Genomic DNA, 24,465 nt, shown 5'->3' with positions numbered 1-24,465 from the left:
GGACTACGCTGTAATTGCTGTGATGTGAAACAGGCAACCCTCTGGCTAAGTCCTGAGAGGAATTAAGTGGAATCAATCAAAAGCCTTTCCAAAGATACCACCTAGATTTTTCCAGATGACGTAATAAAATCACAGTTTTAAAACCTCAAAGGCCACCAAATGATATAGGAGAAACCACAGAAGGGCTCCCCTGTATCAGGTTATCAGATGCAGATAACCTTGCAGACTGGAATTGATCAAGGAAGATTGCTTGACCAAGGAATGCTTGGAGTCACAATCCTGACATAAGCTCAGTCACCTTGCACAGAATGAAGAGGCTGGAGAATATAGGTAGCCAGGTTGGCAAAGGTTTTTTGCATGAGTCTGCAGAAGTCTGACTATTGCCTCCTTGAGAACAGATGACAGCCCACATCCCTTCCAAAACCAGATCCAGCCAGTTAATCATGGCTCACTTTCATGTTTACACACACTCCACAAAATCCACTGTCCTCAGTTGTCACTGATCTGAACATCATGCTAAACTGTGATTGGAAACTGGCTTGTTTCAAACAAACCATAGTTAATATAGGCCACTTTTAGTTGGCTTTGGATAATATGACAAGCTATGGTTCAGGGGGGAAATGGAAGTGAACACTTCTAAGCCCTTCCTTGCAATGAGGGAGAAATGGGAGAGCATGAAGCCCAAGGCTTCCTGAGGCTCTTTTTCACTTAATTCTGGTTTGGCAACTATGCTACAATATTCAGTAGATCTCAGCTCCAGTTGGAAAGCCCATGGTTGTTTTCCTCCTCCTTGTAATTCCAAAGGAAACTTACCATTCTTTAGGGCTGCCATATGTCCAGATTTTCATGGACATTTCAGTGGTTTCCTAAAGAAACCCTACATTCTTTTAAACGTAAGTATCACATTAGTAACATGAAAATGTATGCAAAGTTGCAGATAGTTTTAAACAGTTTGTAGAAATCACAGGGATTTTGTTAATCACATGCCCCAAATTAAGAATTATTACTCATATAAGCTTGTGTACTGAGGTAATGGTTTTATCAGCATCTTCTATCCAAAAGTCTCCTACATGTCAAGTGCTAAATAAACAGCAGCTGGTTATAAATGTCATCCAAAAGAAAGCAATTAGCTGTTTGTTTAGAATATCTATTTGCGGCCATGTGAAGTAGAAGTTATGGTAAACCAGTAAGTATAAATGTATATCTCTTCCTCTCTCTTTCTCTTCTTCTCTCTCCCATTTCCACACACACGCCACCAAAAATCCTCTGGTGAAGAAATATAGATAGAATCATGATAATTACTTAAGCATTCACACATAAACTTTTTGTAAATCTTTCTAAAGCTAGTTGGCTTTGTTCCTTTTTTTAATGGAGAAATCCTACACTTCCAAAACTATCTGTAAGAGTGTTATTAAACAGTATCTGTCTTTTATAATATAGATATATAGCTATATAGATATCATCAATCTGAGGTGGATTCTCTTGCTGATGCAACTAGGAAAAGAACTTGATCAGATACTATCTTGGAAATCTGAAATAAAGAATAGGATCAAATAATCTGATTAGCTAAAAATCTGTAAGAATGAATAGCATAGTGTGGCATGTTCCAAGTACTTCATACATTATTTTCTTTAAATCTGTGCACCAACTCTGCAAGAAAATTTAGGATTCTTATCCCTATGTTGCAGATATTAGGGTTGCATTGAAGGATTGAGGAGTATGGATGGCTGTTACCTAATGTGTTCATGGCTGAGGTAAGAAAGCAATTCAGATCTAAATTGAGGATTTCCTAATCTGTAGCTCAATTTCTTAGCTACTGCAAACCATCCATCTTCACCTGTCCACACTGGGGGAGAAAGATTTATAGTGAGGAGGGTGAATCTGTTCCGGACGTGTCATTATAATGAGGCTTAGTTTCCTATTGCTGTCCTGCACAGTGAATAGACAATGAGGCAAACCACATCTCACTACATTTGAGCCAATCAAACTACTGCACATACACAGAAATGAGCAAAGAAGAGTTTACTAGTGAATATTACTAGGAAGGTTACTAATTACATGACAACATGTGTATTTATATTTTGGACAGTAAGGCAGAAGATGTCACCTTACCCCAGAAATCGAAAGTATATGTGTTCCAATTCATACAGGGTTATTCTGTACATACATTGGGCTCCGACCTATTCATTTCAGCAAAGGGGTGCTGTTACCTCAGCTGCAACTTTTTAAATTGTGTTTTTACAGTAAGCCAGTAAAAACAGCTGTATTTTACACATAATGAGTCCAGCAGCTAAGCCAGGGTTACGTATTTTAACACTTTGCAGCAAAGACACTGGGTGGAGATTTTTAATCAGTTATGCCTGTTGGTAGCAATGTATAGATAAATTGGTGGTTGACTTTCCTTTGGGACAGAGCAGGGGTGGGGACTTCCACCCCAAGGGCTGAATGAGGCCCTCTAGTATCTCTTTCTGGCTCCTGGGACTTAGGGGTTCCTGATCCTCCAACTCAATATACAAATTAAGTGGAAACAGCAATTCAAAGATACAGACAGTCCAAGAGGCTCCAAACATAGCTACATCGTTCAAAAGAACAAGGGTTTAGTGAGTGGCATGCTTCTCGGGGAGAAATGCAAAATATAGTTCCAGATTATGTTTTTATCTATGCTGTACTAGTGAGCTCTCACTTGACTGGAATTTTAGATTTGATCTATTTGGCAGCAAGGGATCTGACCTCATGTACAACTCCTTCTGCCAGGACATAAAAATGTTCCTCTTCCCTTGGAGATCAGTGAAAGTTATAGGGATTCACACACCGCTCCCTATCCAAGAGGACCACATTGCAAACACTTAATGTGTACAGCTCATGATCAACAGATTTTGCGTAATCATTATGACTAAAATCATTGACTAAAACACTTCATCTCTGAAAAACACTGAAAGCTCTCTTTCTTGAACAGCCGATGTTATGAACCAACTAGGGTCCTTTTGCTGAATTCCACAGCAAAAATTATATTAATCCTTTGATCCAACACTTCACAATGTCACAGAGAAAGTTATTTTTAAACCATTAAATAATTCATTTGTGAAAGCAGACCTGTAAAACCTGGGAAGCTAAAAACAAACACAGAGCGAACTTATCATGCCTTTAATTATTATGAATCAATAGCTGAAATAATGGATCTGCATTATTGATTCAGAATACATATACTAATAGTATATGCAGGACATTCTATTCAAGAGCTTCACAGCACTAACAATAATGTTATTCAACAGGATCGCAAGTATTAGTATCACTGGTGTTGGCATCCTGATTTTAGAACATGAGAAGTAGTACAGGGTTCATGTCAGATTTGCGAAGAATGCCCCTTCTTTAGTAGCCATGGGCATACTAAAGAAGGGCAGTGGGCTGAGGGCCCCCCAAAATTTTGAAGCAGGGGGCTGCTTCCCCCAAAAAACTGCAGTGGCTGTACACACATAGCATGCAACAAGCTTACAGCCCACATGGTGTGCCCATGTCACTAGTAAATACCCCATTGCATGTATATAACACAGCACATTGTGTGACATGCATGACTAACATCAGCATGTCATGTGTGCATAGTGCAAGCACAGTGCGGGACATATGTGCATGACATCATCACTCACACATGCCCCACAGCGCCATCAACTTCAATTGCGCGTGGCAAGGCAGTGTCCTTGGTCACTGGAGATGAAGTATCTCACAGCGAACCTGAACCTCTGTAAGAGTGTGTGGGCCTTTCTAATTGTATTGGAAGGGGTTAGAATTAGGTGTCTCTTCCTTTAGTGCCTTTTTACCTTAGCAAGGCACTAAAAGAAGATACTATAGAGGTAACATTTCTATTCATTATGTTGCTTCTTCAACCACACCTTTTAACAGAGGTCAGTGGGGCAGTGCAGGTAGGCCACAGGTTCTCCATCCCAGTTGTAAATTATGACTTCCCTTGATCTGGATACTAGACTTCTGTTGATGCAGCCTAGAATAGCATGAGCTTTTTTGGCTGCTGCATCACCCTGTTGACTCATGTTAATACCCCTAGATCCTTTTCACATGTAACACTGGTATGCCAAGTGTTCCTCCTTATATTTGTGTAGCAGATTATTTCTACCTAACTGCAGAACCTGACATTTGTCCCTATTGAAATTTGTTTTGTTAGTTTTGACCCAATTCTCCAATCAGTTAACGTAATCTTGAATCTGAGTATAATGATCAAGTCTTATGACAAAGTATCTCTTAAAATCTAGCTGGTGTGACGGTTGCTGTGCATAAGGAGGAGTTCTTCTGTTTCTGTTCACCACTAGGCACTTATTTTCCTGGACATGCACATGCACCCCCTGGAAGGAGCGTGTGCCTGGGGGCTGAGGTGTGGAGGGTGAACAAAGCCTGTGCCTAACCAGGATCACCAGAGGACCCAGGAAACTATCGTAACATCAGTTTATTATCAATCATCGGGAAAATCTATACTCGCTTCCTGCTAACCAGACTAACCCAATGGGCCGAAGATTCCAATCTGATAGGCCATGAACAGGTCGGGTTTAGACCAAATTGCGCTTCTATTGACCATGCAATAATTCTATATCACCTGGCGCGGAAGTATTCTTCCCCCACTCATGGTCTTCTATGTGCCGCTTTTATAGACCTGAAGGCGGCTTTTGACAGTATCTCTAGAGAGCTGTTATGGGAAAAACTGGCAAAGTGGGGCATAGATAAAAGGCTGTTGTGGCTTATGATTAAATTACATGAAGGGACGGCCGCTAGGGTGAGGTTAACACCTGAGGGTGACCTCACAAACTCGGTACCAATAAATAAGGGGGTACGACAAGGGTGCATCCTTGCCCCCTATCTTTTTAACCTCTATATTAGTGACATGAGAACCCCCCTAGCTGAGGCCCAAACTACCATTCATGCACCCAGGCTTGCAGACTATTGCTGCCCCTTATTATTGTACACTGACGATGCGGTGATCCTCTCATATTCTCGAATCGGTTTGAGGAGGGCCCTTAAGATCTTTGCGTTATATTGCCAAACAAATTTACTTACTATTAACCATTCCAAATCTAAAGTCCTAATTTTTTCCAGGAGTCGTAAACTGTATAGATGGGAACTCGAGGGGAAGCCAATTGAACAAGTTTACAAATTTCAATATCTAGGAATTTACTTCCAGTATAATATGGGATGGAAAGCGCATATCACATATTTACAAAATAAGGTTAAAGCCCTTATCAACACTCTATTACGCTTCTTCTTCACTGAGGGGGCTATGCATGTTCCATCCGCCTTAAAAGTTTACAGTGCAAAAGTGGTTGCAACTATGGCCTATGGGGTCCCTTTATGGGGCGCCTTTGTAAATCTCATGCCTCTGGTGACATTGCAAAATCTTTTTCTAAGACGCCTTTTGAAACTACCCTCCTGTGTAAGCAACTCTGCCATTCGCTTAGAACTTAAGACCCCCTCCTTAGAGATTCTGATGTGGAGACATGCCTTTAATTATTGGCTGTCCCTCTGGCATAAATTGCCAAATTACCATCTTATTCAGTGCCTTTGGAGAGACGAATTCACCAGCCCATGGGCAACAAAAATCCATTCCAAACTGTTGTCTTATGGAATCTCTCCTTCCGATATACTTAATTTAGATCTAATTACAGCTAAAAAGGTCATCAAACAAAGATTGGAGGAGGTTGATTTGCAACAAAATCTTACTACAGGCGGAGGTACATGTTCCCCAATAAATCAGGGCATTACATCTATGTCCCAGATACCTCAATATCTGTCTACCTTATCGGCTGCGTCGCATAGATTCGCATTTGTTAGAGCCAGATTTAATGTGTTCCCCTCAAATGTGCTGAGCAATAGATTTTCTAACGGTAAAACCTCTGTTTTATGCGCATGTGACAACAAATGAATAGAATCCCTTTATCATATCTTGTTTAATTGCCCCTTATACATTGTTCCCCGATCAAGGATTCTGAGTTCAATCATTCTGGAAATTGTTGCTAAACCACCTGAATTACATCTAGCTTATCTACTCCAGGACATTGACTCTTATAGAACATTACAGGTTGCCAGATTCCTGATTTCAGTTCTTTCATATAAAAGACTTCATGGAATGCTGCATGACTACTAAAAATCTAGTAAACTCTATGCACCATCTTTATCTTCAAGGCCATAATACGGTACATCTGAATAGTGTGATGGAGATTATGCGTTGAAATATTTTAGTTGATATTTTAGATTGTAAAATGCTATTTTTATCTATTGATTTGTTTTACCTTGTGGGCTTATAGCCAAATAAAGTATTATCTATCTATCTATCCTGTGCCTAACCCATGCTGCCCACACCACTGGAGTGACCCCACCACCCACCAGAGCCAAGCAGGGCCATGCTGCACCCCTGCCTGCCCGTGGCCCTTGGCGGGTGCAACAGACAGGCCCCCAAAGGGCACACTCATGCTGCCCTGCCAGCCCCACACTGTTTTAGGATGCTGCAGGTCTGTGAGAGGAGGATACAACAGGCATGGGCCCTGAACAGGAAGGGTGCATGCCTGTTGCATCCCCCTCATGCAGCCCTGCAGCATCGCAAAGCGGTGAAGGGTTGGCAGGGCAGCATGAGTGCGCTCCTCAGGCTCATACTCCAAGGGCCACAGGCAAACAGGGGTCCAGTGGCGCAGAGCTGGCAGAATGGTGTGGAGCAAAATGCACCCTCTCAAAAAATATGACTGGGGTCGCCACCCTTCTCCATGTGATGCCACTGTTATTTTAACCACACCACCAGAGGCTTTCAAAAAATGGCCTAAGATTCCTACCTAGGTCTGTTGACTTGCTTGTTAGTATGCATTTCTGCAGCCAATGAAATAGTATGTGTGAATAAACTGGTCCCCAAGGGGAGAATTTCATGCTGTTTATTATGTAATGAGATGGTAATGTGTGGAGTAGGAAGGGTTGTAAATAATTCACCCAGATGGGTCATTATGCACCTGCTATTTATTTGTTGCCCACTGGGTGTTCTCTTCCAGAGGAAAGGGAATTTGGAATTGCAGCTCGTGTCTTGTAAGTTTGATGTACTAAGGCTGGGGAGACTGGCATGTTTAGCCTACTCAAGCGCATTTCCCTATGCTTATTGCTGGCAGGGGGCGGGGATTGTGTGGGAAAAGGTGGAGAAGGTGATATTTTTTGGTAATCAATTCATTTAAATAAGCTGTCATATGTCTGTTGCTTATTAAGCACCTGCTGATAATTGCCAATGGATGTGGCTTCCAAAAAAAGAATCCAGTTTATTTACAGCAGAGTGTTGAGCTCCAGCAGAAAGAAGGCTCCAGTCTGGAGAAGGATTCAGACTACAGCAACTAACCAGACTTTTCAGTCTTATTCGATAAAGCAATATTCATAAGTGTTTAATAATGAACAAAATAAAAACATCAGACCCTGAACTCATATTATATTGGGATTAAATGATTAAATTAAAGTCTATTTTCTGAAACTGGTGGTGGTATTATTATTATTAGTATTATTATTAAAAATTTGCATTCTTCCAAAAATCTCAAGGCAGTTCACAACATAAAAATACAAAATGAGAACATAATAAAACAAAAATGAACAAATAACTTCCCTCCCACAAACACATTTAAAAGGCCACAGAATGTTAATCAGCCGGAGGTCTGGTTATAGAAAAGCATTTTCTCTTGGGGCCTAAAGATATGTAATGAGTCACCAGGTGAGGCTCCCTGGGGAGAGCATTCCACAAACAATCATCACAGAAAAGGCCTGTTCTCCTGTTGTCATCCTCTCATGGAGGAGGCACACAAAGAAGAGCCTCAGATGCTGATTGCAGGGTCCAGATCAGTTCATCCATGATAATAGGATAAATACTACTTAATTAGCATTTTTCTTTAACGATGGTAGCATAGAGGAAATGTCTATTGTGGCTTCCAGTACATCCGCTGCATAAAAGGAAACAATATATATTTGATAATATATTGTGTGGGTGTTCTATGTGGGAGCATTTTTGTTACACAAACAGAAATCTTTTCTGGCACTCTGAACCTAGTTAGCTGTGCATTTGTACTTGGTAAACATCGAAACAGAAGAAAATATCCGGATCCTCAAAGAGCAAAGTCTAGCCAGTGTTATCACCCTGAAGCATTGGTTCAACTTAAGTGCACATTATACACCAACAATACTCCAACACAGTACTGTGGAAAATTACTAAAATCTGCAATAAACTTAATTATAAACCAAGCCAATTGCCAGTTATCACTTAAACACCTGAGATACTTATCTCTTTAGTTTGTCAAGAGTTTTTCCCATGATTCAAAGATGAAATGAACATGATCAGCCCATGGAAGCTTTTGCAGAGGACTTTCATTGATTGCTGAGAGTGTTAACTTTTATATATTGTATAAATAATGTTCGGGAACATTTTGATAATAGACCACTACAATCCAAATTATTTGTTTTGGAGAAACGTATAACCCATGTAATAATAATAATCTAGCATGGAGAGTGTCAGTCACAGTACAAAAATCTCTCGTAAATATTCCCATTCTCTTTTAACTGCCAGCACTTCTAAGTTGTTGCTATTATGGATTGATTCAACTGCATACCAGCAAATTCAGGTTACACAATTAAAGCTGATTTGGTGTTATTGATGGGGGGGGGGGGGAGATAATCCCTGTTGTCCATCAATGTGTGACATTTGGAAAGCATACTTAGGATTTCATCAGTTAAAATTCAAGTAGTTTGCATTAAGTGGTTCCTAGTCTTTCCTCTTTCTTAAGCACATATGAAATGCCGTGCTTGATCAAACCAAGATCCAGCATTCTTTAGAACAATCCCAACAACTAGTGAGGAACTAGGTAGCCAACTATGATTGGCTAATAACCCACCAATGTACTACAATTTACTTTCTGCCTATCCCTGGCATAATTAATACCACCCAATCAATGTGATGAGCTGTACCAAACCAACAGTTTACCAAACAGCAGTACCCACCACACTGAGTAATTTAAGGTGGCTTAAACATAGTGGTAAGAGCATATGAAACCTATATTGGTATTTTACCAGTTTTACTGTTATTAGTTTTCCAACCATGGTGCAGGGAATGTTCTTTGAGAGATTCCTAGGCCTTCACAAAGAGCTACAGCTTCCCTGGGAAGAGGGAATTATTAAGCTAGTTTCAAAGCCTGTGTTGTACACACATCCTTAAATTAACCTGATATGCATAATGAACACACAAATACTACCCTCATAAGAGAAGGAGTACAATGACGAGGGAGATGATAATGATCAGTCCAAGCTGCAGTATAAATCGTATCTTAAAATAGCACCATTGCTAAATCTGTCTGTGACTGCTAAAAGGACATAACACATAGCTTTAAAATAAATCAGTCATCAAAGCACACATTTAAACCTCCCTCAAAAGCAAACAGGAGTGAGTGAGTGTTAAAAGCACACTAAAATGACTGAACACCAGTAACTGTACCAAGAAATAGATGTTCCACTGGGATTTATTTATTTTTAATCTCCGTAGAGTCAAAGGCCAACTGCACATACTCAAAGATAAATATTGTTTCAACTAATACTTTGCAACATTTTTAATTCTTTTTCACATGAGTAACTACAAACATTGTCTAATACACATCTATATCTATTTAACAACTATTTCAGCTCACAGCATTCTTGTCTAGCAGAACCATCTTATTCTGGAGTTATGCCCTCTTGTGACAGAGCAGTTGTGAAATCTTCCTTGGGCTGGCAGAATACAAACTTATGCCAAAGTTATGATACAGCTGCACAGGGGGAAGGCTGCACCAGTGGAACTCCCATGCCTGTGGGGTATCACCGGCTTAAGGAAGGAAATGGGGAGTGATTGAGTGTTGCAGGGTAGATTGAAATCAGAATGCAATGCTTGTTCCAGGAATGGGGGAGAAATTTAATCTTGTTTGCATTTTCTTGAACAGAAGCAGAGCCTGCTGGAGCAAGCCACTGGTCCATCTACTCCACCGTCCTGTTCTCACAGTGGTCAACCAGATGCCTATTGGAAATCTGCAAGTCGGATCAGAGCACAAGAGCACTCTTCCCTCCTGCAGTATCCAAAAACTGGTATTCAGAAGCCTTATTGCCTCCAACAGTGGAGGCAGAGCATAGCCATCATGGCTAGTGGCTCTTGAGAAACCACCTAATTCACACTTCTCAAACTAATACACGAGCCAAAGCACAGCTATCCTTCAAAATTTGCACACCTCTGAATTTAGCAATGCAGTTTGCCAACTAAAGAATTATTTCATTATTATTACATTTACATCCCACTTTTTATCCAAAGAGCTCAAGGTGACATACACACACCTGAAGCAATGTTTCAAAAATGTATATGTTGGGGGAAGTGTGCATAAAATGAAAATATAGGATAAACTGCTTTCAGAAACGTGTACATTAGTCAAAAGCTGCGTAAAAATATGTTTGTTGGGAGAAATTTCCACTAAAATGCTTATGAAATTTCATGAGGACTTGCTGCAACTCAGCTTGCTCAGGTCACTCCCAGTTGTACCTATGATTCCAGGAAAACTTTACACCAAAAAAATTAAGAAAAAGAGCCAGTGGAGAGCCTCAAGCAACAGCCTCCCTCTATCTCCTACAGACGATAAGCCAGACCAGAAGAGAATATTCTGGCACTGACACCATAGCCAATCGCAGCAAAACACCAGGTGTCTATAAGCCCCAACCAAGGAACACAGATCACATAACAACAAGAAGACATTGACTTGTTGTGTCACATGTGTCATAGCGCCAAATCATTTTGCTCCCATTATTCTACAACTGTGAGTTTAAAAGTGTGAACTTGGTGATGGGCAACTTTGATGTAAGAGCACTTTGTTGTTTGTGCAAGCAGTCAAGGCTAACTGAAGTGTGACAGACAGACTGATAGTTTTCACACACACTGCTTAGAGGTATCTTGCTGCTGATCTCCAGGCATCAGCATCTGTTCTCCTGGGAGTCTATAACCAGGAATTGAAGCAGTAAACTTTTGCATATGAAGTCCACAGAGCTAGATCTCCACACAGAGCAATACCTAATCATAGGAAATGCTTTTGACTCTCAAGGCTGTTACACAGCTGAAACTATAACCTCACCATCGATAGGAAATTGGTGATCTTAGGGTATATGTAATAGTTAATTACAAGAGAGTCAGCAATAAAAGGAATGTAACTTTAGTGTCTATAGTGATAGAGAAGAATAGATTTGCAAACACGTAATGAAGAACTATCAGACTGACAAAATTCCATGTGTGACTTCTCTGATACAGCTTTAAAAGACTACTCACAGTCTTGCAGATTTGTCTGGATTTAAAGAGAATTAAAGGATTTTATATGTGTTTTGGAGCTTTGTTCTGCTGGGCAGTTAAAATAGCACTATAAAACTGCCAACGTACATTACTATAGTATGTATAGTACTTCAGGTTTACAGTTTTAAGGTAGCATTTCAACTACCAACCAATGACAAATATGCCCTTCTTTGTGTGCCTCCTCCTAGAGAGGTCCAGATGGTGGCAACACGAGAACAGGCCTTTTCTGCAGAGGCTCCCTGTCTGTGAAATGCTCTCCCCAGGGAAGTTCACCTGGCACCTTAATTATACAGTGGTACCTCGGGTTACAGGCGCTTCAGGTTGCAGATGCTTCAGGTTACAGACTCTGCTAACCCAGAAATAGTACCTCGGGTTAAGAACTTTGCTTCAGGATGAGAACAGAAATCACACAGCGGCAGCGGGAGGCCCCATTAGCTAAAGTGGTACCTCAGGTTAAGAACAGTTTCAGGTTAAGAACGGACCTCCAGAACGAATTAAGTTCTTAACCCAAGGTACCACTGTACACCTTTAGACACCAGGCAAAAGCATTTTTTTTTAACCAGGCCTTTGGTGGATTTGATTGACATCCTATGCCCTTTTAAAATGTGGTGTTTTGGGGGGGGAGGGGGTTATTGGGTTGTTGTTGTTTTTATTTTGATTATTTATTTTGCTGTTTTATATTTTGAGTTTATTCTGTGAACCGCTCTGAGAACTCCGAGTATAGGGTATATTAATATTAATATTAATATTGTTATAAACATTATTCTAAAAGAATTTTTACATCATTCAGAAACTGTACAGTCACTTAACATTTACACTGTCTCACAGTTTGGAAGCATAGGAAAGCCCAAGCCAGCTGTCAAAGCAATTACGGATATATCACTAATGTGCATAAGCTAGCATTTATAGTTACAGACTTGAGGCTTAAAATTCACTGCTGTGCTCTACAGGTGCTTCCAGGCTGTCACTATTTGGGGGCTGGGATTCAATCACATTGGCAAATTCAGGTTGTGTAATTAAAGTTGTTTGGGAGCTCTTGTACAACAAATCCACTTTACCCCAAATCTGACTTACTGCAATAAGGAAAATAATGCAGAAATGCACTGCAGGATAACACTTGAAGTAATGTCACATAACTTCACCATAAACAAATCAGGATTTTTGCTCAACAAACAAGCCATCTGGAAGTGGTCAAATAAATCACATGGTCAGAACTGTATACCTGAAGGAGCGTCTCCACCCCCATTGTTCTGCCCAGACACTGAGGTCTAGCTCTGAGGGCCTTCTGGCGGTTCCCTCACTGCAAGAAGTGAGGTTACAGGGAACCAGGCAGAAGGCCTTCTTGGTAGTGGCACCTGCCCTGTGGAACACCCTCCCATCAGATGTCAAAGAAATTAACAACTATCCAACTTTTAGAGGACATCTGAAGGCAGCCCTGTTTAGGGAAGCTTTTAATGTCTGATGAATTATTGTATTTTAATGTTTTGTTGGGAGTTACCCAGAGTGGCTGGGGGAACCTAGCCAGATGGGCAGGGTATAAATAATAAATTTATTATTATTATTATTATTATTATTATTATTATTATTATTAACAATGGATGGTATAAGCAGAGTTGAATACCAATGATCTTCGGTGGCTGGTGTCTTCTTGCCTATGCCACAGTGGTTTTCAGAGTGGAATGGAAGGTGCTGTGTCATTTTATAATTTGTTGCCTCTCCATTTTATTGTTGTGTATTGTATTGTATAGTAGTGTTGTTTATTGTATAGCAAATACATTGTTGTGTTTATTATATTATACTATCAGCAGGACACAGGAGGCTATCTCTCATTACATCTTCCCACTCCAGCACTAAGGGTAGCCTACATGGTCCCCTCCAGATGTTATTGGATACCCAACTCCCATCAGCCTCAGCAGTCCTGCCGATGATCAGAGATGATGGGAGTTGTAGTCCAACAACAACTGTCCTTTGTCCCAATGGATTTCAGAATATTGTACAATGATACATGAAAATACCTCAAGAGTGGTATGTGCTTGATGGGGCAAGAGGGAAAGAGGGGAAATAACTGGGGAGACTTCCTCTAAATTTCAACCACATTATCTCCACAACTTGGACTCATCTCCTCTGCGACACTGTCATGCTGGCCTTTACTGGTAGGGACACTGCCATGGTATGGCTGCTGTTGCTCCATTTGGAGCTATGCAGAGCAGCCTATTTCCCCATTCTGTTCTGGGCTGGGTGATTGTAGCATGTGGCAGGCAATTGTGTTGGTGTACTGGCAGTGTACCTCTTTCCCCGGCTTACTGGGATATAGGGTTGTTATTTTGTTAGATTGCGTGAAAGGACAAATGTGCTCTCATATAATGGAAAAATATTAAGTCACGAGAGAAGAAGTGATACTGATGGGAGATCATTCTGAATGCCAAGACAAAATGCATTGGAATGCCATAATAACAAAAATTGGCTGCATCTCCTTTAAAAAATAAGTCAGGGGAAAATAAGTACAGGTGCAATTAATTTTTTTCTTAGGAGGATGAAACAAATGCGAGAGAAGTGCTATGCTGATAAGCTAACACTGTAACTTTAGAACAAAGTTAGTAATATTATATTATCTAATGGGAAATATGAGTAATAGGGATCCAACCTGAGGGCTGGGAGAACATTAGCTTTTTTGCTGCTGCATCACACTGTTGACTCATGTTAAGCTTGTGGTCCACCAAGAACCCTAGATCCTTTTCTCATGTATTGCTAGTAAGCCAGATGTCCCCCATCCTATATTTGCACATCTGATTCTTCCTGCCTAAGTGCAGAACCTTACATTTGTCCCTATTGAAATTCATTTTGATAGCCTGTGCCCAGTTCTCCAATCTGTTAAGGTAATTTTGAATTCTGATTCTGTCTTCTGCGGCATTAGCTATCCCTCCCAGTTTGGCGTCATCTGCAAATTCAATGAGCATCCCCTCAATATCTTCATCCAAGTCATTTATAAAGATGTTGAACAACAACGGGCCCAGGACAGAATCCTATGGCACCCCACTTGTCATTTTTTACAGGATGATTAGGAAACATTGGTGAGCACTCTTGGGGTTTAGTCAGTCAACCAGCTACTAATCCACCTGTTATCCCTTCCGGTCCATATTTTACCAGCATCTCTGCAATAATATCATGGGGGGACTTTGTCAAAAGCCTTTCAGAAATCAATATACACTACATCCACAGTAACCCCCTGATCATCTAAGCTTGTAACTCTATTAAAATAAGAAATGAGATTTGTCTGGCATGACCTGTTTTTGAGAAACCCATGCTGGGTCTTTGTAACCACAGTATCCTTTTCTAAGTGCGCACAGACCAACCATTTTATTATCTGTTCTAGGACCTTTCCTGGTATCGATGTCAAGCTCAGCAATCAACACAGTGGTACCTCAGGTTAAGAACTTAATTCGTTCTGGAGGTCCGTTCTTAACCTGAAACTGTTCTTAACCTGAAGCACCACTTTAGCTAATGGAGCCTCCTGCTGCTGCTGCGCCGCCAGAGCACGATTTCCGTTCTCATCCTGAAGCAAAGTTCTTAACCCAAGGTAATATTTCTGGGTTAACGGAGTGTGTAACCTGAAGCGTCCATAACCCAAAGTACCACTGTAGTTACTTGGGTCTTCTTCTCTCTCCCCCCCCCCCCCCCCGTTTTTGAAGATGAGAACAACATTTGCCTGCCTCCAGTCTGTAGGGACCTCGCCTGTTCTCCAAGAATTCTCAAAGATCATAGACAAAGCCTCTGAGATTACATCGACAAGCTCCTTTAGTACCCTTGGGTGCAGCTCATCAGGCCCTGGATGTTTGAATTCACTTCCAAATGCTCCCTACTACCTCTTTTTTATCTTGGGCTGCAGCTCCCCCCTTACATTGTTTATTCTGTTATCACCAAATTAGGCACTCCTTTCCTTTTGGGCAAAGTAAGTGTTGAACAGTTCCACTTTCTTTCTGTCATCCAGCAGCATTTCTCCATCTTCTACACACAGAGGACCTACTACTTGCTACCAGGCCTATTTTTTTGGAAATCCCTCATAACACCAGTAGGTTTGACTAAGAGGGAAAATACTTTTATCTCAGTGACAGATGACAGTGTCGAATAGACAAATAGAAGGCCTAAGCTTTCTAAAGAAAGGCATTCAAAAACGGAGGCACCAAAATGAGTAACAATTCTGAAGAGACATTTTGTATTTCAGTTCTCTATAGCTCTCGTGGGCTGGTATCTGTAAAAGGTTTCAGAGATGAATCCAGCTACTGAAATTGCTTACATTTATCATTTTCTTTTCAGACCAACATCTTTAAATAAAATGAGGACAGAAATGTAGTACCTGTCATCACTTTTTTTTTTAATAAATATTTTATTAAATTTTCAAAATACATAATACAAGATCCCTACACCAAAAAACCAAAACAAATACACCAAGAAACCATATAAAAAGAAAGAAATAAAAAATAAAAAATAAAGAAGAAAAAAGAGAAAAATATAACCAACCATTCAATATAACTTTTCTTATATAACTAACTGGACTTCCTCGCATCTCCTTACCCTGCATTATTTATAATCAGAATGTCAGCAAATTATTACCTTATTTCATACCTTATTTTGTACTTTCCAGATATTATACTTCTAAATTTAAAATAATTTTTATCAATTGCTCATACCTTAAAATTAAACAAAATATTGCCTTAAATTTTGACCTTTTCTTACTTATAACTTAATTTTCTATTTTACAAAGCCTATTTGCTGGAGCTGGTATTTTCTAAATCGTACAAATACTTAACATTCATACAACTTATAATATTTTTGTAGATAATCCTTAAACTTCTTCCAGTCCTCTTCCATTGTTTCTTCTCCCAAGTCTCGGATTCTGCCAGTCATTTCAGCCAGTTCCATATAGTCTATCAATTGCATCTGCCACTCTTCCAGTGTGGGCAAGTCTTGTGTCTTCCAGTACTTTGCAATGAGTATTCTTGCTGCTGTTGTCACATACATAAAGAAGCTTCTGTCCTTCTTTAACACTTTCTGGCCGACAATGCCCAAGAGGAAGGTCTCCGGTTTCTTAACAAAGGTATATTTAAATACCTTTTTTAGTTCATTATAGATCATTTCCCAGAAGACCCTCACTTTTGGGCATGTCCACCAGAGGTGAAAGAATGTCCCCTCAGCCTCTCTACATTTCCAACATTTATTATCAGACAGGTGATATATTTTTGCAAGCTTGACTGGGGTCATGTACCACCTATATATCATTTTCATAATATTCTCCTTCAAAGCATTACATACCGTGAATTTTATTCCGGTGGTCCATAACCTTTCCCAGTCCTCAAACATAATGTTATACCCTATATCCTGAGCCCATTTTATCATGGCTGATTTAACAGTCTCATCCTGTGTATTCCATTTAAGCAGCAAGTTATGCATTCTCGACAATACCTTAGTCTTTGGTTCCAACAGTTCTGTCTCTAATTTCGACTTCTCCACCTGGAATCCTATCTTTTTGTCCAATTTAAAAACCTCTTGGATTTGGGCGTAATGTAACCAATCTTGCACCTTATTCTTTAATTTCTCCAAGCTCTGCAACCTCCATTTGTCTCCAATTTTTTCTATTAATTCCCAATATTTCGGCCAGCCGGCCTCCATATTGAGTCTCTTCCGGGCCTTAGCCTCCATTGGTGATAACCATCTCGGGGTCTTACTTTCTAGTAAGTCTTTATATTTTGTCCAAACAATAAATATTGCTTTTCTGACAATATGGTTTTTGAACATTTTATGAATCTTTACCTTGTCGTACCACAAGTATGCATGCCAACCAAAAGCATTGTTAAACCCTTCCAGATCTAGGACATCAGTGTTCTCAAGAAGTAACCAATCTTTCATCCAGCAGAAAGCTGCAACTTCATAATATAACTTTAAATCTGGCAGGGCAAACCCCCCTCTTTCCTTTGCATCCGTCAATATTTTAAATTTTATTCGGGGCTTTTTGCCCTGCCAGATAAACTTAGAGATATCTTTCTGCCATTTTCCAAAACATTCCACTCTGTCCACAATCTGTAGAGTTTGAGACAAAAACAACATCTTTGGCAATACATTCATCTTTATAGCTGCAATTCGACCCAGCAAGGAAAGTTTCAATCTTGACCAAATTTCTAAATCTTTTTTAATTTCTGACCAACATTTTTTAATAATTATCTTTAAATAAATTCAAATTTTTAGCAGTCAAATTAACCCCTAGGTACTTCACTTTTTTAACCACATTTAACTCTGTCTCATTCTGAAACCTTTCTGCTTCCGAAGATGTCAGATTTTTTACCAAAACCTTAGTTTTTTGCTTATTCAATTTGAATCCCGCCACCCGACCAAACTCATATATCAGTTCCAAAACTCTTTTCGTACTAGATTCTGGCTCCTGTAATGTTATTACCAAGTCATCTGCAAAGGCTTTCAATTTATACTGTTTCACTCCGACCTGTATTCCTTGCACCAACCGGTCCTCCCTAATCATGTTCAAAAGCACCTCTAGGACTGAAATAAATAACAGAGGGGATAAGGGGCAACCTTGTCAGGTTCCTTTTTCAATTTTAAACTCTTCTGTCACCACATTGTTAACTATCAATTTAGCTTTTTGCTCTGAGTAAATTGCCTCTATTCCATTTTCAAACCCCCGTCCCACTCCCATCCCTTCCAAGTTTTTCTTCATAAACCTCCAAGAAATGTTGTCAAAGGCCTTCTCCGCATCAATAAAAATAAACACTGCTTTTGTGTTAATATTAGTTTGCAAAAGTTCCAAAATATCTATAATGTTCCTGGTATTATCAAACAAATGTCTACCTGGAAGAAAGCCTGCCTGATCTTTATGAATTACTTCATTTAGCACTTTTTAAAATCTACTTGCCAAAATATCCGCAAAGATTTTATAATCCACATTTAGGAGTGAGATGGGACGGTAGTTCTTAAGTTGAGTCTTTTCAGATTCCACTTTAGGTATCAATGTGATGAAAGCTTCTTTCCACGATTCTGGTGCCTTCTTCCCCTCCATGATCTGGTTACAGACCTCCATTAGTGGTTGTGTCAAAAAATCTTTCAATGTCTTGTAATACTTGGAGGTAAGACCATCAGGTCCTGGAGATTTGCCTAGTTGCATATTCTGAATGGCACCCTCAATTTCTTGTTGCGTTATTTTATCATTTAGGATTGTTCTCTTTTCCTGGGATAATTTTGGTAGTCCATAAATTTTTAGGAAATGGTCTATCTCAGTCTCTTCCTGCGGCCCTTGCATATAAAGTTGTTTGAAGTATCTCTGGAAGCACTTTCTAATTTCCTCTGGTTTCTGGATATTCCTCCCTTCAATCTCTAAATTGGTAACCGTGTTCAATTTTTGTCTCTTTTTCAACTGCCATGCCAGCAGTTTCCCACACTTATTCGCTGATTCAAATGATCTTTGTTTCATCTGTTTAATTTTCCACTCAACTTCTTGATTTATCAATTTAGCGTATTGTGCTTGATAAAATTTAATTTCTCTCAGAACCTCCTGTGATTTAGGTTTTGATCTCAATTTTTTCTCACCATCTCTTATCTTGTCTATAATCTTATCCTTTTTTTCATTCCAAAGTCTTTTCTTTATTGTGTTCTGTTGTATCAAAAACCCTCTCATAACTGCTTTACTTGCGTCCCAGATTATTCTTTTTTCCACCGTAGTATTCAAATTTATTTCAAAATAGTCTTTTAAAGTTTTTTGGGCTTTCTTGACAATCTCCTGATCTCTTAATAGGGTGTCATTCATTTTCCATCTGAAGGAACCGGTTGGAATAAGTCTCATTTCCACTTTCATAGCATTATGGTCGGAGCAGGTTTTTGGGCAGATTTCCACTTTTCTAGTCTTAGGTGCCAGTCCTCTAGTTATCCATATTTGGTCGATTCTTGTCCATGACAGGTGGGCTTCAGAAAAGAAAGTTCCTTCTCTGCCTAAGGGGTTCTTTGTCCTCCATATATCAATCAAATCCATATTGTCAGTTAGTTCAAAGAAAGTTTTAGGTAGTCTGCTGTCATTTGTTAAATTTTGATTTTGTGACTTATCCATATTTGTAGAGACCACTCCATTCATATCTCCCATCATAATGATGTTGGTATAGTCCAGATAGTCCAGAATTGTCTCATGCAGTTTCCTGTAAAATTCTGATTTCCCCTCATTCGGCGCATAAATTCCTAATATTAAAAACTTTTCTCCTTGGACCTGTATTTCAATTGCCAAAATTCTTCCTTGCTCGTCTTTAAATAAGAGTTTTGGTGACAGGCTCTCCTTTGCATAAATCACCACTCCTCTTTTCTTAACTTTGTCCGATGAAATAAATTCTTGACCTAGTCTTTTATTAATTAACACTTTTCTATGAAGCCTAGTCACATGTGTTTCCTGCAAGCAAATAATGTCAAATTGTTCTTTTTTCAATATATGAAAAATTCTTCTTCTTTTTTCTGGGGAATTTCCGCCATTTATATTCCAACTAAGAAGCTGCAGAGACATCCTGGATCAGTCTGTTAGTCCTGTGGTGGCGTCTCTTTCTTTTGGTCCTCTGGTCCCGAGGGTGTAGGTGCTGGTGTAGGTATAGGTGGAGGTGGTGGCCAAGATCCTGTTATTCCTTTCTGTAGGTCCTCTTCGTGGTCGTTCAAAAACTTTTGTTGATCCTCTGCTGTTTTGATTTTAACTTTCTTTCCTTTGAAGTTGAAGGGTAGTCCTTGAGGGAACTCCCACCTAAAGGGAATTGAGTTGCTTCTCAGTAGTCTTGTTAATTCTATATAAGTATCTCTAAGGTCCAAAAGTTGTTTCGGGATATCTTTGTAGATTTCTGCCTTGATGCCTTGAATAACAAGTGATTTTCCAAAATGAAGGCCTAGTATTTTATCTCTCTCTTGCTTAGATATCAAGATGATCAGACAGTCTCTGGATCTGTCCTTCCTCACCACTCTTCCCAATCTAAAAGCAGTTACAATTTTAAAGTCCTTATCTTCTTCTATACCCCAGAACTTTGTAATTTCTGATGTCAGATAACCAATCAGGTCTTCCTGTTCAAGTTCTGGGATAGCTCTCAACCTAAGATTATTTTCCCTATTCTTCAGTTCCGTCATAGCCAGGTAGACCTGCTGTTCCTTGATCTGTTTGTGCAAGGGGTTTACCTCCACTTTTAATGCATCAACTTTCTGATTGGCTGCCTCTGCTTTCTGATTGGCTTCCTCAGCCAATTTACGGTTTTCCACAGTTGCTTCCTGAATATTCCCAATTGCTTGTGTATGTTGAGCAACTTGATCAGTCAGTTTGCTAATAGTGGCTGTTGCTTGGTCAATTTTGGATAAATGCTCATCTGCCTTTTTATTCAAAATTGCCAGTTGTTCCAAAATTTGATTTAAAACTGTTTCAAATTCTCCAGATGCCATATCCTTTGGTGCAGTTTGCGCAACTACCTCTTCTTGTACTAGAACAGCTGGGACAGAAGATCTGCGTGGCTGAGAAGTCAAAGTTGTTTGTACTAGTTGTTTAGCTTTCGTTTTAGCCGCTCTTGCTTTCCCTGTGCCACTCATTCCAATCCTGACTACATGCCAAGGTTAAGTTATATACAGTCCCGTGGGAAAGACATTTCCAAAAAAGTAAACAACAAGGCAGCAGAAAGTCAAAACAAAATACAGTTCCCAAAGAATTGTGAATCCAAAGTCCTCTAGAGGGAGTACAATTATACTTCAGTAGAAAGAAAAAGCTGTTCCGCCATTAACATCCCAGCTGTTAAAAACAGATTTAAAGAGAGCCTTCAGATTCCCTTTAGGTTGTAGAGCTTCCTCAATGTTGAAACAAAGTCTTAAAAGATGTGCAAGATACAGTTCCCCAATTTGTAGCTAAACTGTAACGCTCAAATGTAGCACTTTCAGAATTCAATACGTTTTCAGCAATTTGACAGCTCTTTGTTGCCCCGGCAGTCCGGGACTTTGGGCTTCTCAGTTATTTGTAAATCCACAAAGGAAAGGAGAGGTCCAATCAAAAGCCAACAAAATTAAAGCAAAATTGTCTCTTTTCAAATTGTTATTATTAAAAACAAAGTTCAATTGTTGCACGAAATTCCACACTTTTTACAGCCTTTTTTGAATGCTTCCAGCTTGTCAAAGTCTTTACTTTAATCCTTTAAGCACGGTAAGGAGATGGACTTCCTAGTTACGTCTCCCGCTTTTAGCCAAATTTCAGTCACTTTAGTCCCAAATCTTTTTAAAATCCCCTACTCACGGGTTTGTAGTTTAGAGTCTGACGTTCCAGGAAAAAAGGTCGGCGCTCATCGGCAGCAGCCGCGCGGCTTCACTTCCGCAGAAAGAGCGATGAACTCACAGCACCGCTCCCCCTTCCACGCTCCGGAGCCCCTTACGGGGTTCCTTCTTCGTTTCTGGGGGGGCTTCTGGTGCCCGCCGAGTCCCACGGCCACAGGCTCACTCTGCCTATGGTTTTTCTTAATGGGTCTCTGCTTTGCCGTAGCGGACGACCCTTTCCTGCGGAGCCCCTCTTCACAGCGCGAAGAGGACCACCATTGCCATTTCGCGCCGCCTCCGGAAGTCAGTACCTGTCATCACTTAGGCAGCAATTCCCTATTGATCTAATACATTATATGTCTGAGGCATTTTCCCAACAGGATGGCAGCAGCAGCAGCTGCACAGGAGAGTTAGCTTAAAGGTCTAGCTTTCAGGCTCAGAATAACCAATAGGGTTCATCCACACTTCCCTTTGTCCTGCAATTACTTCTGTTTGGTCCACAACTTCTAGGCACAGGTCTGGGAGGTTTCTCTTTTGTCCCACTGACATTTGTTCCAATTCAGTGGTAAACAGCAGGTTTTCTTGAAGAAAGTGGACCAAACCAAAGTGTGGATGAGCCCTTAGTGTAAATTATCCATAAAATGCAGTGAAAGGAAGCTGGATAAAATTCAGATGATGCAACAGAGTTCATGGGTTCCTACTAAAAGCTTTTTCCTAATGAAATCTGTCTAGACACACATACACCTGTATGTGGACCATTAAAACATAACAGGCTACTCACAAAATGAGATGGTTGGAAATTACCAAAACAAATTATTACTAATAGCTTAGGAACAAAATGGTGACATTAGATGAACTGAGAGAAAAAAGAAAACATGAAACCCCCCCAAATAATATATATTATTTCTCACACCAAATATCCTCCTTTGAAAATGTCTTATAGCAACGCTTCCACTTATCTGTTCAGAACTCCCAATGCATTCAATTGGGCTTATTGCTAGATCCCTGAGAGTTAGTAGGGATAGGACTGCAACCTCAGTAACTTTCTTGCATATACACTTTGATCCTTCTAGAGCAGAGATAGCTAATCTGTGCCCATATGGATATTATGGGTGTTGTTGAACTACAGCTCCCATCAGCCATGCTGGCTGGGTTGATGGGAGTTTTGAGTCTGACAACATCCAAAGGACCGCATCTTAGCCACCCCTACTATATATAATGTTGCAACTACTAAAAGATGGACACAATCATCTTCATTCAGGGATATGTAATGTACCCTTGAGTAGAAATATGTGACTGTACTTTAAATATGATGTGTGCGTATTCACATAAGCATCAGCCATTTGTTAGGTGCAGGCAGATAGTAATGTGAATAGTGTTAGGTCCTGAAAATGAATGCAAATACTCAATTACTATGAACATGTACCCTAAGAATCCAGGAGAATATGAGCTGCCATATTATGGTGAGAATGGCTGGATTAAAATAGTATAAATAATATATATATATAAGGACTAATTTCACCCTGAAATCCTTTCTTTCTCTCTCTCCACACACAAAGCTACTCAAGGCAAGCAGGCATATTGAAATCCTAAATCCTAACAGAATGAATTGTAAACAAACAAGAATAATCCTGTTTATATCATAAAGAAGCTACACATAATAATGATTTCAAAATATTGTGCTTGATCCTAATCTCAGAGATAGCCATGCATTCAAAAATTCATTTTAGGACAGTGAATAAGACTGATGTTTGAAAGTGAATACTGTTTGTTCCTAGGCAGTTATAGTCCCTATGTTCATATAAGGTGCAGAAATAACAAATTAGCAATGATAGTGGGATTTTAAATAAGAGCCAAGACAGGAAGAAAGGCAGACAGGACATTAAACTGGTTCACAGAACCCTAAAAGCCAAACTCTGAGACCATGGTTTGTGGTGAAGCTGAAAAAGAGGCTTGTGGTTAAGTTCTCTCTGATCTGCAGCCAAGGCTAGCTACAGCTTGTGGTTAGTAAGGACAGAACTTAACTCCAAGTCCTAGTTTGGAAGACACACAAAACAAACCTTGGCTTAGTTGGGCATGGCACAGTTGTAAAAAGGATTGGGGAGGAGCAAGGCAGCTGTGAGTTCCTCTCAGGGAGTCCACATGTTTGCAGTCTCGGTAAGCCATAGTTTGTCTTACAATGTTGTGGGAACCAGCCCTAAATAAAAGTTATGCGGCTGCGTTCTTCCGTGAATGTAGTATTTTCATTTTCACTTTTAAATCTCTGTTACATTATTACATCCTCCTTTTTTGCATCTGTGATCAGATAGCTCTCAGTGTCTTTGGCTGTAATATGGGGCATATCACCCAGCCCACCAGCTGTTGGGCTGTCTTATTGCTACCTCCAGAAGTACAGGCAGTGGCTATTTCTGTCTCTCCAAAATTCCTATGCGGGTGAAGCAGAAAGCCTTGGAATTTTGGCACCACAGGCAGGTGGCTCACCTGCCTAGATGGTTGGGCTAGCCTGGCTTAGGGAGACAATTAAGGAATCTGCAGTTTTGGGGGACTTTTGCTGTTTAAATACTGACGCTAATCATAAATCATATATAATTCTTCACGAATGAAGCACATTTCCCTTTTGCATAGTTGCGAGCTGAATCATATTAACTCGAGTTAAATCTTAAAACCAACATTTCCTACAACCCTCACTTTAAATTCGGAGTACCAGGAAAGGAGAGTTAACTGCACTCATGTTCAAAACTTGGATCAGAATTGCATAGGAATCTAGCTATGTCTTTTCTCCTCTTTCAGATTTTCTTCCTCTC

At 39.9% G+C, this 24,465-nt stretch overlaps 1 protein-coding gene across 3 annotated transcripts in view; it reads right to left on the bottom strand.

Moving 5' to 3' along the window:
* RPS6KA2 (ribosomal protein S6 kinase A2) overlaps positions 1-24,465 on the bottom strand; it is a 185,492-nt gene that overhangs the window by 137,019 nt on the left and 24,008 nt on the right. The window lies entirely within an intron of this gene.

This window comes from Podarcis cretensis (genome assembly GCF_951804945.1).
Source record: "Podarcis cretensis genome assembly, chromosome: 3".
Lineage (NCBI taxonomy): Eukaryota > Metazoa > Chordata > Lepidosauria > Squamata > Lacertidae > Podarcis > Podarcis cretensis.
The sequence above is the reverse complement of the archived record's forward strand: the minus strand, read 5'-3'. Positions and strand labels throughout refer to the sequence as shown.